Source organism: Physeter macrocephalus, chromosome 11, assembly GCF_002837175.3.
Source record: "Physeter macrocephalus isolate SW-GA chromosome 11, ASM283717v5, whole genome shotgun sequence".
NCBI lineage: Eukaryota > Metazoa > Chordata > Mammalia > Artiodactyla > Physeteridae > Physeter > Physeter macrocephalus.
The window spans coordinates 56,863,593-56,878,315 of record NC_041224.1 but is presented as its reverse complement, the minus strand read 5'-3'; the positions used below and the strand labels follow the sequence as shown (position 1 = coordinate 56,878,315).

At 39.1% G+C, this 14,723-nt stretch overlaps 1 protein-coding gene across 3 annotated transcripts in view; it reads right to left on the bottom strand.

Annotated features, from left to right (window-relative positions):
- SNX1 (sorting nexin 1) overlaps positions 1 to 14,723 on the bottom strand; it is a 45,050-nt gene that overhangs the window by 30,032 nt on the left and 295 nt on the right. The gene's annotated exons all lie outside the window — the stretch shown is intronic.

Sequence of the window (14,723 nt, the reverse complement as noted above, 5' to 3'; positions counted from 1 at the left end):
GTGGTTGAGAGTCCGCCTGCCGATGCAGGGGACGCGGGTTCGTGCCCCGGTCCGGGAAGATCCCACATGCCGCGGAGCGGCTGGGCCCGTGAGCCATGGCCGCTGAGCCTGCGCGTCCGGAGCCTGTGCTCCGCAGCGGGAGAGGCCACAGCAGTGAGAGGCCCGTGTAACGCAAACAAACAAACAAACAAACAAACAAACAAAAAACAAAAAACAAACCTAGAGGACTTCCCTGGCGGTCCAGTGGTTAAGACCCTGCGCTTCCACTGCAGGGGACACGGGTTCAATCCCTGGTTAGGGAACTAAGATCCCCCATGCTGCTCCACACGGACAAAAAAACCAGCAAAAAACAAACCAACCTAGAAAGTGACTTTTGATGCACCCCTCAGTTGCTCCCCCAGGTGTTTAGGGGAAGACAGGATCACTAGTCAGCCAGTTTAATAAGCAGCAAATCATTATTAGTGATGTAAGTGTGGCCTGAGTGATCACAGAGCTAAAATAAGCTCACACATTTTAGGGTTAATTTCTAACACTATAAAAATGTTGAAATGCCCTACCCCAAAGCACATGATGCCAACATGGGTATGTGCATACAAAGATAATTTTCAAAAGAACCTGTCCAAATGCATTTCTCCTCAGTTGATGACCTTTATTCTTTCAAATGCTGACGGGGCACATTCTAGTGTCCAGGACACCACACTAGAGACCATAAATCAAGCTCTGATCCTGACTAATTTTGTGGCCTTGGCTGAACCATTCACTGAAGCCCAGTTGTGTGGATATTACCGACCCTCCTGACAGGCAAAGGAAGGTATGACACTTTAATGTTGTTTGTAAATATAACTTATCTACACAATTTTCAACCAGACTCATGTCAGGCTAGCAGAAGAAAAACCAGCCATGCTTAGCCTATGGGCACATGGTGAAAATACAGTCAGTCCATGGCCTTTATCAAAAGCTCAGTGATCCGCCACAAGCAAGGGTGGGGTGAGGCCCCAGACCGGTACCACAGTGAACAAAGCTGGATTGTGTAGAAAATGAACAGAAAGCTGAGAATCTGGCTTCAAAAGCCATGGTGTCATATTAGAGGGTTTTGAAGTCAGACCCCAAGGCCAAATCAGTTAAAAGACCTGACTTAAGGAATCTTTTATGAAACATTTCCTTAACAAATCTGAGGGTGTTTGTTCCTTGGAAACAGGCCCTTTCTGACCCAACAGAACAAAGTGAGATGACAGATTTATTGGGTACTTTGAATCTGTCATGCAAACAGCTCCATCCCAGTACTGGTGCCACCCTCAGGGAAAGAAACTGTTACCAATATGTAGATTTATACTAGCAAACAATGGAATTTTCTATGCTAATAAAATTTAATGAGCTTTTAGTTGTATATGCTTAAATGTTACCAATTCTGTTAGAGACAGTGATCCTGTCTTCTAACTGCTTCCACAATCTTAAAAAAAAACCAAAAAAAAAAAATCACTGCCAAGACACAGACAACAAATAATAGGGCAAAACCAAACCCTACACTTCCCTTTTGCCTCTTAAATTGCCAACTACTTTCTTACATACACACGTCCATCCTATACATGCTCTTGTGCTCTTGTACAGTATAGGGAATCTCATAAAAAGCCATCTGATGTCTTTTAATTCAGTTCCTACTAACAGCAGTCGCTTCTAGATGGATATCTAATAGAGATTAAAACTCAGATACATTTAGAATATACGTATATAAATGTAATTTACTAGTAGCTCACCAGAGAGACTAAAGCAACAGGAAAAGAACAGGTTAGAATTTAACCATTTTTAACAACACCGAGAAGAACCCATTCTTGTGATACGAAGATGAATAAAGCCACCTTTCCATTTCTGTTTTATCATCTAAACTTGGAAGTTTAAAGTTTAAGAAAATTTTCTGGAGCAATGCTAGAATAGCAGTCTGTCTCGGAGAAAATATTTGCAAACGATGAGACCGACAAGGGCTTTATTTCCAAAATATACAAATAGCTCATACAGCTCAATAACAAAAAACCAAACAACCCAATCAAAGAATGGGCAGAAGACCTAAATAAACATTTCTCCAAAGAAGACATACAGATGACCAACAGGCACATGAAAAGACACTCAACATCGCTAATTATTAGAGAAATGCAAGTCAAAACTACAATGAGGTATTGCCTCACATGGGTCAGAAGGGCCGTCATTAAAAAGTCTACAAATAACAAATGCTGTAGAGGGTGTGGAGAAAAGGGAATCGTCTTACACTGTTGGTGGGAATGTAAATTGGTGCAGCCACCATGGAAAACAGTATTGAGGTTCATTAAAAAACTGAAAGTAGAGTTGCCATATGACCCAGCAATCCCACTCCTGGGCATATACCCAGAGAAAACTCTAATTCGAAAAGATACATACACCTCAATGTTCACAGCAGCACTATTTACAATAGCCAAGACATGGAAGCAACCTAAATGTCCACTGATAGATGAATGGATAAAGCAGATGCGGTATATATATACAATGAATACTACTCAGCCATATTGCATGGACCTAGAGATTATCATACTAAGTGAAGTTAGACAGAAAAAGACAAATATAATATGATATCACTTACATGTGGAATCTAAAATATGATACAAAATGAACTTATTTACAAAACAGAAACAGAGTCACAGACACAGAAAACAAACTTAAGGTTACCAAAGGGGAAAGGGAATGGGGAAGGGATAAATTAGCAGTTTGGGATTAGCAGATACAAACTACTATATATAAAATAGATAAACAACAAGGTCCTACTATATAGCACAGGGAACTATATTCAATATCTTGTAATAAACCATAATGGAAAAGAACATGAAAAAGAATATATACACATATATAACCAAACACACACACACACTCACACACACATGTATAACTGAATCAAGTTGCTATACACCAGAAACGAACACAACATTGTAAATCAACTATACTTCAATCAAAAAAAACAAAAGAATAGCAGTCTGTCTTTCCCTATACTAATTAGAAAAGACAGACCCAGATGGATGGGATACTGTGGTGACAACTAGAGCACAACTACTTGTCATTCTTCCTCTACCAGATCCCCTTCAAACCCAAACCATACGTTGCTTACTAGAACTGTGATGAAAACAAAAGCTTGTGCACCCTTAGTAAGCTAGGTAACAACTACCTTTGAGAATAGAAAACTGCTCCTCAAATATACTCTGGGACTCCATTCCAAAAACCACTCAAGGCTGAGTTCTAGGAAAGCTGAACATAGTTAGACTGATTATTGTATTTACTATTCTAATTCTTCCTCAGTAGTTCTTTTATAAAATTAATCTATGTACATAAAACTTTGTATTCTGTTTTTGCCCCCTTTGCCATCTGAGCAGTTTTTTCATGTCATTAAGGTTGTACAAAAATCCCACTTTTAGTGACTTAACTCTCTATCATATGGGTATACTACAACATAGTCATTTCCCTAATGATGGGCATTTAGACAGTTTCCAAGGGTTTGTTTGTTTGTTTGTTTGTTTGTTTTGCGGTATGCGGGCCTCTCACTGTTGTGGCCTCTCCCGTTGCAGAGCACAGGCTCCGGACGCAGAGGCTCAGCGGCCATGGCTCACAGGCCCAGCCGCTCCGCGGCATGTGGGATCTTCCCGGACCGGGGCACGAACCCGTGTCCTCTGCATCAGCAGGCGGACTCTCAACCACTGCGCCACAAGGGAAGCCCCTCCAGGTTTTTATTTTTATCATCACAAAAAATATGGTGATGTCTATCCCTATATATAAGTCTACATCTGATTATTTCCTTGGGATAGATTCTTAAGCAGAATTATCCAACGAAATTTTCAAAGGCTCTACTAAGCTCCCTTCCAGAAAGATCACTATTTGCATCCACCCCCAGGTCCCCACCCCACACCACCATAGCAACATTAAGCATTCTCTCTCTCTCTAAAAAATCTTTGTAGGTTAACTAGTTATAAGTTGTCTTGTTCCCACATGTTTACTGGCCATCTGAATCCCTGTGATGTGTTTTGTTGTCCTTTGCCCATTTTTCTATGCTAAGTTAGCGTTACTTAGATGTATGCTTCTCTTACATAAGTATGTTAACTCTCTCTCCGGCATATTGTACAGTACCCATGCCCCCAATTTTATATCTTTTGTCTTTGTTTTATTTTTGATCTTAGCAAATTTATTTTCAATTGACTGATTTGGATTGGCACTGGCCTATTTCTTTAGGCTGAAGAGTACCCAGCACACAGTTGTCCTTTGAGGCATATTCTCAAGTTTTACTTAAAATCAAATGCAAGAGAAGCTGAGCAGAACTATTTTTAAGGATAAGAAGAAATGAACCCCTGTTCATGGTACCCAACATTTATACAGGACTGTTAATAGAAAACAAGTCTTCCATGAGACTAGAGTTTATAATAATAGCTTACTTCTCATACAAATAAATAGCCACCTGGCATTAAAACATATTTCATATGCCATGCCCAAGGTTAAAAGGCTAATTTTCATCAGTATTAAGGAATGATTTATATTAAAAAGCTAATTTTGAAGCAACAGTTTAAATTTGAGGAAGGACTCATTTTTGGGGGCGGAGGCATACTGATTACAGAGTGACAAAATCAATACTAAAAATAAGGCTTGCTTTATAATCTGTATTTTAAAAATCTCTTAATAGTAAGTCACAAAACTCTGAAGGGGGCTAAATTTCTAGGCAATAGATAAAACTATTTTCTGTGATGAAATTTTTTAAATTTATTTTTTATTGAAGTATAGTTAATGTACAATATTGTATAAGTTACAGGTGTACAGAACAGTGATTAACAATTTTTAAAGGTTATACTCCATTTATAGTTATTATAAAATATTGGCTATATTCCCTGTGTTATACAATATATCCTTGTAATTTATTTTTATACATAGTACTTTGTACCTCTTAATTCCCTATCCCTATATTACCCCTCTCCCTTCCTTCTCCCTACTGGTAACCACTAGTTTGTTCTCTATATCTGTGAGTCTGCTTCTTTTTTGTTATATTCACTAGTTTGCTGTATTTTTCAGATTCTACATATAAGTGATATCATACAGTATTTGTCTTTCATCTTTCTCTGTCTGACATATTTCACTTAGTATAATACCCTCCAAGTCCATTCCTATTGTTGCAAATTTCATTTTATTTATGACTGAGTAGTATTCCATTGTGTGTGTGTGTATGTGTGTGTATATATATATATATATATACATATTTTTTTTTTCACCACATCTTAATCCCTTCATCTGTTGATGGACACTTAGGTTGCTTGCATATCTTGGCAATGGTAAATAATGCTGCTACGAACATTGGGGTACATTATCTTTTCAAATTAGTGTTTTATGGATATACACCCAGGTAGAATTGCTGGGTCATATGGTAGTTCCATTTTTAGTTTTTTAAGAAACTTCCATACTGTTTTACAATTCATATATGTTTTATGTGTTGCAATTCATGGTCGTTATTATCATTACTTAAGCTCAAATCATTCCATCTTTGGCCAGTGGGAACCTCTTCAAGTTGGCTCTGAGTATTTATGACTTGACCCTGTAGTCTTTGACAGCTTCCTTGTTATCTGTAATGACAAGATTGTCCAGGCTCTTTTTGTACGTCTCCTACCTCACACCTGAAATCAGCCTATTCTACGAGAACAAGAAGCCCTGGTTTCTTGAAATAGTATTTCAAGACCATGATCTGAGCACTAGGGGTATTCAGAGGTACCTGGGTTCATCAGTGTTTCTAGAGCCTTTCAGTAGATAGATATAGATACACACATTTGTTTTTAAAATGTTTCATGTGTTCATACTGACATTTTCCATTCAAATATCAAGACTACAAATTTCAAGTCTCCTTTCTTTCATATAAGAATTCTGATTCTCAAGAACACAGTGGATGATAGGATTAGACTGTCTCATAAGTATTCACTTGATTTATCCCACATTACAGTCTCAGGATAACAATGCTGATACTTTCACCAACTACTATGATTACTGAAAACAGTTAAACATTTTTTTGCAAGTGTTATCCCCATTCCCTTTCCTTTTTAAAAAATATAGTTGTTTTATATCTGTAGTGTCAGAGCGTACGACCGTGACATATGATGCTCTCTCCTTCTTATTCCTCCTTAAGTCTGAATTCTATAGGCAACTGCATCTTCAGTGCTCACCACCGGTCCATATGTCGATGTGTCTTCAATCATTTTGGCTGTCTAAGGAAGGGCTCAGAGGAACAGTATTCTCTGGGTTCTTGTGCTTCTGTTTGTAATTACAAGAGCACTCAGACAGCCTAATCCTAATTCTCAGAGTCACTAGAAAGATATGCCAGCAAGATAGCACTTGTGTTAAGAGCAAACAGGTATTCCTTGCCAATTACTGGCTTCAAACCATGAGGCTCAGGCTACTAATGAAATTTTCTTAGCTCAGGGAAGGACAGATGTGGGCTTCCTGTCCCCGAGAGCTGACACAGCCATTCAGTACTGAAAAGTACTGCTGTGATTCCGGGTATCTTCCATTTAGGTTAACCAGTTGTGATTCTTCCTCATGTTGCTCAATTGCTCTTTGCTCCAGGCAGAATCTTTGCATTATGCTCAAGGGACCTCAGAAGGGTAGTACAATTGAAATTCTCAACTGCATTTAGAGGATGAATCCAAATAAAAACTCAAGTAACAGTGCTTCTGGAAAACTGGGTACATACTCATTTTCGGATGGAAAATTAGGATAATTTAGTTAAGGCAAGATGGAGCTATGGAATTGTGTGACAAGGAAAGGACAATTAGGAATAAGTCAACCCCAGAAGTTATACCCAGATGATAAAACGGCAGTCACGAAGTCTTTAAAAATTACCCTGGTGGTGCAGTGGTTAAGAATCTGCCTGCCAATGCAGGGGACACGGGTTCGAGCCCTGGTCTGGGAAGATCCCACATGCCGTGGAGCAACTAAGCCCGCGTGCCACAACTACTGAAGCCCGGGCGCCTAGAGCCCGTGCTCTGCAACAAGAGAAGCCACTGCAATGAGAAGCCCCTGCACCGCAACAGAGTAGCCCCCGCTCGCCGCAACTAGAGAAAGGCCGCGCACAGCAACAAAGACCCAACGCAGTCAAAAAAAAAAAAAGAAAATAAGAACTTACACTGGAAGACCTTGGCATGAAATACTGCTCCTTTTGCCATCTTTACTTCTGGGGAGAAATGAGCTAAGTGGTGCAGTGTATTAGTTTTCTATCATGGCTGTTACAAATTATCACAAATTTAACAGATTAAATAATGGAAATTTATTAATTTATAGTTCTGTAGAAGTCAATACAGGTCTCACTGAGCTAACATCAAGGTATCATCAGGGCTGCATTCCTTTCTGGAGGTTCTAGGGAAGAATCTGTTTCCTTGCTCTTTCTAGTTTCTAGAAGCTGCCTACATTCCTTGGCTCACGGCCCACTTCCTCCATCTTCAAAGCCAACAATGTTACATCTCTCTGAGCCTTTCTTCTGAAGGCAGTGACTCTCTGTCTCTTCCATTTTTAAAGGATCCTTGTGGTTACACTGGGCCTACTCAGATCATCCAGGATAATTTCCCTACTTTAAGGTCAGCTGATTAGCAACCTTAATCCCAACTTCGCTTTGTAACCTAAGACCTTCACAGGTTCCGGGAATAGGAGTGGACATGCTGGAGGGGGAAGTCATTCCGCCTACCGCAGGCAGTGACTCCTCTCCCACACCATGTTTCAAAAATGGCACAGATGCACTAAAAGTTTCTGTGCTTAGGAGAACGGACATTAAGTGTCCACTGGATTTGGTACATCTTACTCTACAAACTGGGTGAATATCTAACTAACCCAAATGATTTCACAATATTACCCCCTCTCATAACTTAAGGAGTTAAAGTAGGGATTCTTATGTGGGGTCCATGAGCCACAGAATTGAGAATTGGGCCTATGAATTTAAATGGGAATAAAATTACAATTTACTTTTCACTAACCTCTAACTGAAATTCAGCATTTTCTTCAATTATAAAGACAGGCAACAAACCATGAGTAGTAGCAGTACCTGAGACATAGCTAATAAAAATTAGATATTTTTATTTGATATTACAGTTATTACAGACCTTAAAATACCATTTATACTCATCTCAATTTAAAAATCACGGTAGTTATTAGACCTATCCCTAGATATTATTTAAAGCATTTTTTAAAAAGCATATAACATAAAATTGTTTTAATGTTTTGATAATTACATTTCAGTATAATTTGTTTCCTTTGTAATATTATGCATTTTATACATTTAAGAACATTATTCTGAGAATGGGTCCACAGACTTCCCTGGCCTGCTAATGGGTCCATGACACAAAAAAGTTAGAGAACCTCTGAGCTAGTTCCTCTAGGACTAATGAAAATGGAAAAGGGGGAGCTAGAAGGGTGGGGAAAATGAGCCTGAAACTGACCACTGAGCTAGTAAAGGAAAACCATGAGCAAGTGCAGTAGACACCTCAAAGTGAAAGGCCATCCATGATCTACCAAAATTTAGCTACAGATATTCTACTGAATCCTCTGGTGTAAATTCCATACCAAATTTTTGGGGTCTCAAACTAATATAACTTGGAAGGGCCTGGAACTGAAGAAGGATCAGAGTACTAATGGTGCATTAGCTTCTAAACTGAAAAAGCAGAACAAACCCCGTTCAAATCTGCTCTGAAAGCAAAACGAAGCCCCAGCTGTCCACCTGACTAAGCAAAAGAATAAGCCAAACAAAGTTGAGCAACAGGCTTTTCCTGGAGATGAGATACTTATGGCTACTTGCTCTAGTAACTATCAACTACTCATGATTTATTTATGACAGCAGTTACTGAAGAGTGCTGAGAAGCTTTGAGGACCAAGGGAGAGAAATTAGAGTGTTCTTTTTCCTCTCCCTTCTCTCAGCCAAATGAATCGCAAGTGGCCAAGTCATTAGAGTTACCCTGACATCTGAGTAAGTAAAGGGGCAGCACCTCCCTACAGAACCTAGAAGTCAGATCACAACCTTAGTTGCTTCTCATAAGCCCCAAACCCTAATTTTATTTCATTTAAATTTATTTATTATTTTATTTATTTATTTTGGCTGTGTTGGGTCTTCGTTGCTGTGTGCGGGTTTTCTCTAGTTGCGGTGAGCGGGGGCTACTCTTCGTTGCGGTGCATGGGCTCTAGGGGCGCGGATTTCAGTAGTTGTGGCACGTGGGCTCAATAGTTGTGGCTCGAGGGTGCTAGAGCGCAGGCTCACTAGTTGTGGCGCATGGGCTTAGTTGCTCCGCAGCACATGGGATCTTCCCAGACCAGGGCTCGAACCCGTGTCCCCTGCATTGGCAGGCGGATTCTTAACCACTGTGCCACAGGGAAGCCCCCCCAACTCTTATTTTAAATACATTTTAAGTTGGGTTCTTATTAGTCATCTTTAAAAGTCTTCTCTCATGCCCCTTTCTCCAAAAGTGTTTTGTAACTACTTTTGTTAGCTTCTCCTCCATAACCTTGAAAGCTAGGTTAACTGCTAATACAAGTCTATGATCAAGAAACCAATGAGTCTATGTACTTCAGGAAAATCTAAACTTATTAGAAGTTTACAATTTGAGCTGAGCATTAAAATGAATCTTTAGACAAAACACCAGTTACTGACTTTTCCAAGAACATGTGTATCAGACCTGTGTGAAAAATGTGTAATTTCAACTTCTGATCTTTTGATCAGATCTGACCACCTGATGTGATGTTAGCTCCAAAAACAAGTGTTTGAGACAATATGCCTACAGAAAATACTACAAACTAGACGGACAGTTACCCATGACTATTTACTAATATTAGTTGTAAATGACTATACCATTAACTAAAGAAACTAAGTATTAAATCTGTTTAAAAATATTGTTGTATAGATTAACTTTAAGAAGTCTGATTAGGGGACTTCCCTCGTGGTACACTGGTTAAGAATCTGCCTGCCAATGCAGGGGACACAGGTTCAAGCCCTGGTCCAGGAAGATCCCACATGCCGCGGAGCAGCTAAGCCCGTGTGCCACAACTACTGAGCCTGCGAGCCACAACTACTGAGCCTGCGCACCACAACTATTGAAGCCTGCACGCTTAGAGCCCGTGCTCCACAACAAGAGAAGCCACCGCAATGAGAAGCCTGCACACCGCAACAAAGAGTAGCCCCCGCTCACCGCAACTAGAGAAAGCCCGTGCGCAGCAATGAAGACCCAACACAGCCATAAATAAATAAATAAATAAATTTATTAAAAAAAAAAAAAAAAAGAAGTCTGATTAGGAACAGAGAAAGGACAGTATCAAGAAACTTACTGAGGACATGTTATACCTTTGGGAATAGCCACCATGCATTTTGCAGAACAGAGAATTAAAATCTTAGCCAGTTAAACTATCAATTTCCTTAGAGCTTTTAATGAAATTACCAACTTATATCCAGATCTAAAAAAGTTATCCTATAAGCACTCAAAAGGAAATAAACTGGTCTTAAAAAAGAGCTGAGATAACATTGTAAAATGGTGCAACTGCTGTGGAAAATAGTATGGAGGTTCCTCAAAAACTTAAAAATAGAACTACCTTATGATCCAGCAATCCCACTTCCGAGTATATATCCAAAAGAATTGAAAGCAGGGTCTCAAAGAGATATTTGCATACCCATAGAAGCACTACTCATAGAGCCAAAAGGTAGAAGTAACCCAAATGTCCACTGAAGGATGTATGGATAAACAAAATGTGGTATATACATTTGATGGACTATTATTCAGCCTTAAAAAGGAAGGAAGTTATGATACATGCTACAGCATGGATGAATCTTGAGGATACTGTGCTAAGTGAAATAAACCAGTCACAAAAAAAACAAATACTGTATGAGTCCACTTTATGAGGTTATCTAAAGCAGTCAAATTCATAGAAACAGAAAGTAGAATGGTGGCTACCAGGGGCCCAGGGGAGGGGGATAAGGGGAGTTGTTATTTAATGCAGGAGATCTGTTTCACACAAATGTGAGTATACTTACCACTATGGAACTGTACAATTTAAAATGGTTATGATGATAAATTTTGTTGTGTGTTTTATACCACAATTTAAAGCTGATTTGTTTCCCCCTCAGGATACATGTTATATTGATCATAGATGTAGGACTGGATTCTAAAAATACCATGTCCTTTTCTGTCTAAATGTTAATATGTAACTTATGTTTATATAATTCCCTATAGTCCATAAAACATTGTCAATCAGAAGCCAATTGGTATCTTTGACTTTTGACTACCAATAAAGGCTAGTGATATTGTTCTTTAAACACCAGTGGAAATATGTAAATAAGTCTTGATTAGCCAAAGACAATTTTTTCAATATATGACATTTCATTTTCAAGTCCTCTGCTATTTTGTCTTTATCCTATTCTTTTTTTCTGGCCATTTCTCTAATTATGAGGGTTTCAATTTAAGAATAAGAGTGGTGAGAAAAAAAATCTAATTGGTATAATATATCATCAAATGAAGAAGTTACCAGATTTGGCCAAAACCTGAACCAAGGATATCATTAATCTATGTTTCCCTCCTTCTTCTCAGCATGAGAAAGGCCACCACAGTTCTCCTCTTTTATTCAGAGGGCAAATCTAATGGTGGTCCTGGCATACTGCTAAAAAGAGATGGGCATATACGAGCTTCTGGGAAGGCAGATAAAGAATTTGCTTCAATTTTATCTTTCCGGTTTAGAAGTATGCAAATAAGACCAGTGAGGTCAAATGAGATGTAAAAACATGTATGCTATTTAGTCTTTTTAACATAACAATTTTAAGAATTAGAAGAACCGAAAGGGGCGCTAATTTAGTCTCTCTTTTTACTAAGGGAAAAATTAATCCTATCCTAGAACTAAGAAAGTTTTAACTAAATAGATACATATCTGGATTCAGGTCCAATCAAAGATTCAGATAATATATTTAAAATTTTAGACCTTTTTATTCATAGGTCCACAAAGTAAGAGGTATAAAGATGATAAGGTCTTGAGTATTCTTAAGAACCAGACCTTTCACAAGCTGGTTTTCAGGCTTAAGGGAATGATTTCAGATTTTTTTTGTTGTTTGTTTGTTTGTTTTTTGTGGTACGCGGGCCTCTCACTGTTGTGGCCTCTCCCATTGCGGAGCACAGGCTCCGGACACACAGGCTCAGGGGCCATGGCTCACGGGCCCAGCCGCTCCGCAGCATGTGGGATCTTCCCGGACCGGGGCACGAACCCGTGTCCCATGCATCAGCAGGCGGATTCTCAACAACTGCGCCACCAGGGAAGCCCTCAGATTTGTTTTAATAATCCTTTTAACTCCAGTCTATCCCATTCAAATAATTGGTTTGTAGATCCTAAAATGCATATCAGGGGCTGCTCTTTCCATTAGAAATCAAATCATATTTTTATTATCATATTAATAAAGCCTCTTGGGCTCTAAAAGAGAGCAGATGGGATGATTAACAGCAGCAGCTGTTACATCAATCTCCAGGAAATTACATGCATACCAAAAATGAGTTTTAAACTTTATATGCCTCAGCTTCTCAATTCTTTAATGCTCCTCTCTTTGCCTCCAACATGCAACAAAACCCAGTATGAAGATAAATCAGTAGGATGCTACTGAAGTCATTAAGTGCCTACTTTGATGGCTTTTAATCAAATCAATCTTATTACCAGTTTGATTTTGATAAATTATATTAACCATTTTTAGGATTAATTAAACTTTTCTAATTCATTATTAGATTTTGTTGGTTTTTTGATTCTTCGAGTAATTCTAGTTTACAAAATGCTCAACTGTTCTAAGTGTTTTACAGGTATTCTAATTTAATCCTCACAATAATGGTGGAGGTAAATACTATTACTATTACAGGTGAGGAAACTGTACAGAGTAAATAAGTACCCTGCCCAAGGTTAAGCCAGCAAGTAACAGAGCCTGGATTTAAACCAGGCTTCAAAGCCCACTTTCTTAATTACTTTATTCTTCAATCTTGTTCCTTAAGATACAGAAGCACCGCAATCCATCTTCTCACACTGGCTCACAACTAAAGCATTCATTGTAATACAATTTGTATCAATGACTATTTAACAAAAAATTCACAGCCTAACTAGTGAGGAATCTTGGGGTCTTGGCTTTCTGAAGATTAACATCAGGACAGGCTGCTAAAAAATGGCTTACAGGTGGCATTTTAGTTCCCTCAGCAACTCAATTTTCCTGGATCAAAATCTAAATAAAAATAATTTGGCTTTCTGTGGTAGAACAAGTTAATTCTGACCCCCTCATCCTCCCCTTAGATGGAAATTAGGCAAAGTATTTTCACTATCTTAGGAGACAAGTATGGATGCCTCTGGGAAGTAATCTGGTGAGACCAATCAAATCACAACCTCTTGAACTTACTTAGAGAACTTTAGAAAATAACAACTCATCCTTCCAGAGTCCTTTTTGAAAAATAAATCATCATTTACCTATATGACCAATTGCTTTCAGAGCCAGAGTCTCTGTTTTCAGATGTTCAGTCTGACTATCTACCATCTCAGCAGTTATCAACAGTCGCTGTTCTGCATGGCTTATGAGGGAATTACTAAAGGAATACACAAAAGATTTGTTTAAAATGGGATACAGAACTAAATTAGCAGCAAGAGTTATTTCTCAGAATAACAGAGACTTCATTTGACAGTCTGAGCTGTTATATTAGCACCAACAAATACTTTTTGAGCTGGGATTATGGACTTAATTCCTAAATACACTACACGGAAAAATCTAATGATTATCACAGAAGAGATTACCAAGAAACTTAACCTTTTTCTGACTTAAATGAGAGAAGCCTCAAACTTTTTCAGACACATGCTTGCATAAAGAATTTAAAGCTGTTTTATTTAGTCACTCATATACTGAGTAACTACTATGAAGCTAAGCATTAACCAAGATAGAAAGATACATAAATTCACTCCTAGCACTGAAGAAGTTTCCAACCTGCAACTAACTGTACCAAATGGTATGAGTCAGTATTCTTATAAAACAGCCCAAAACATCTCCATTGGCTCCAGAACTGATTATTGATTTCCACATTCCACATATAAAGACGAGTTTTTTCCAATACCTAACTCTTATAAGAAACCCGGATATTACTATGGGAAACATCATTTCCTCCTCTCATTTACAGATTTGCTCCCACTGAGGTACTTAGGCACAAAAAAAAGGGACAAAGCTTTCGATCTACGTAGTGGTTTATCTGGCAGGACCTTTTTTTCAACCGACATCTGGCAGGATTTTCCTAGAGATCAAAGGAGTCAACTTAACTCTCCCAGACTAAGATCCAGAAAGGGCCTTTAGTAATCACCGGTAAGGATGGAGCTAACGAAAGGATTTGTGGGCAGGTCACTATCCTGGGCAACTCCAGATAACATTATTCATCCTTGGAACAGTAAGGCGAGGTAAAGGAAAGTCTGCACCCCACCCCCTTATGTTGATCTATTAAATCAGCCCGGCAGGAAACCACCAGCAAACCAGCCCCGTGGGTCCGTGGGGCCGCAAGGCAGGGCCAAATGCCCCCCTCGGCGCCTCTTCGGTGTCAGGGACCTCAGCTGAGAAGCCACCACATCCCTCACTCCTCACCGTCCGCCCAGGGGTGGGGAAGCCGGGCCCTACGTCTCGGTGCTCATCTAGAACCCAAGCCACGACTAACTGTCACCAACGTTAAGGT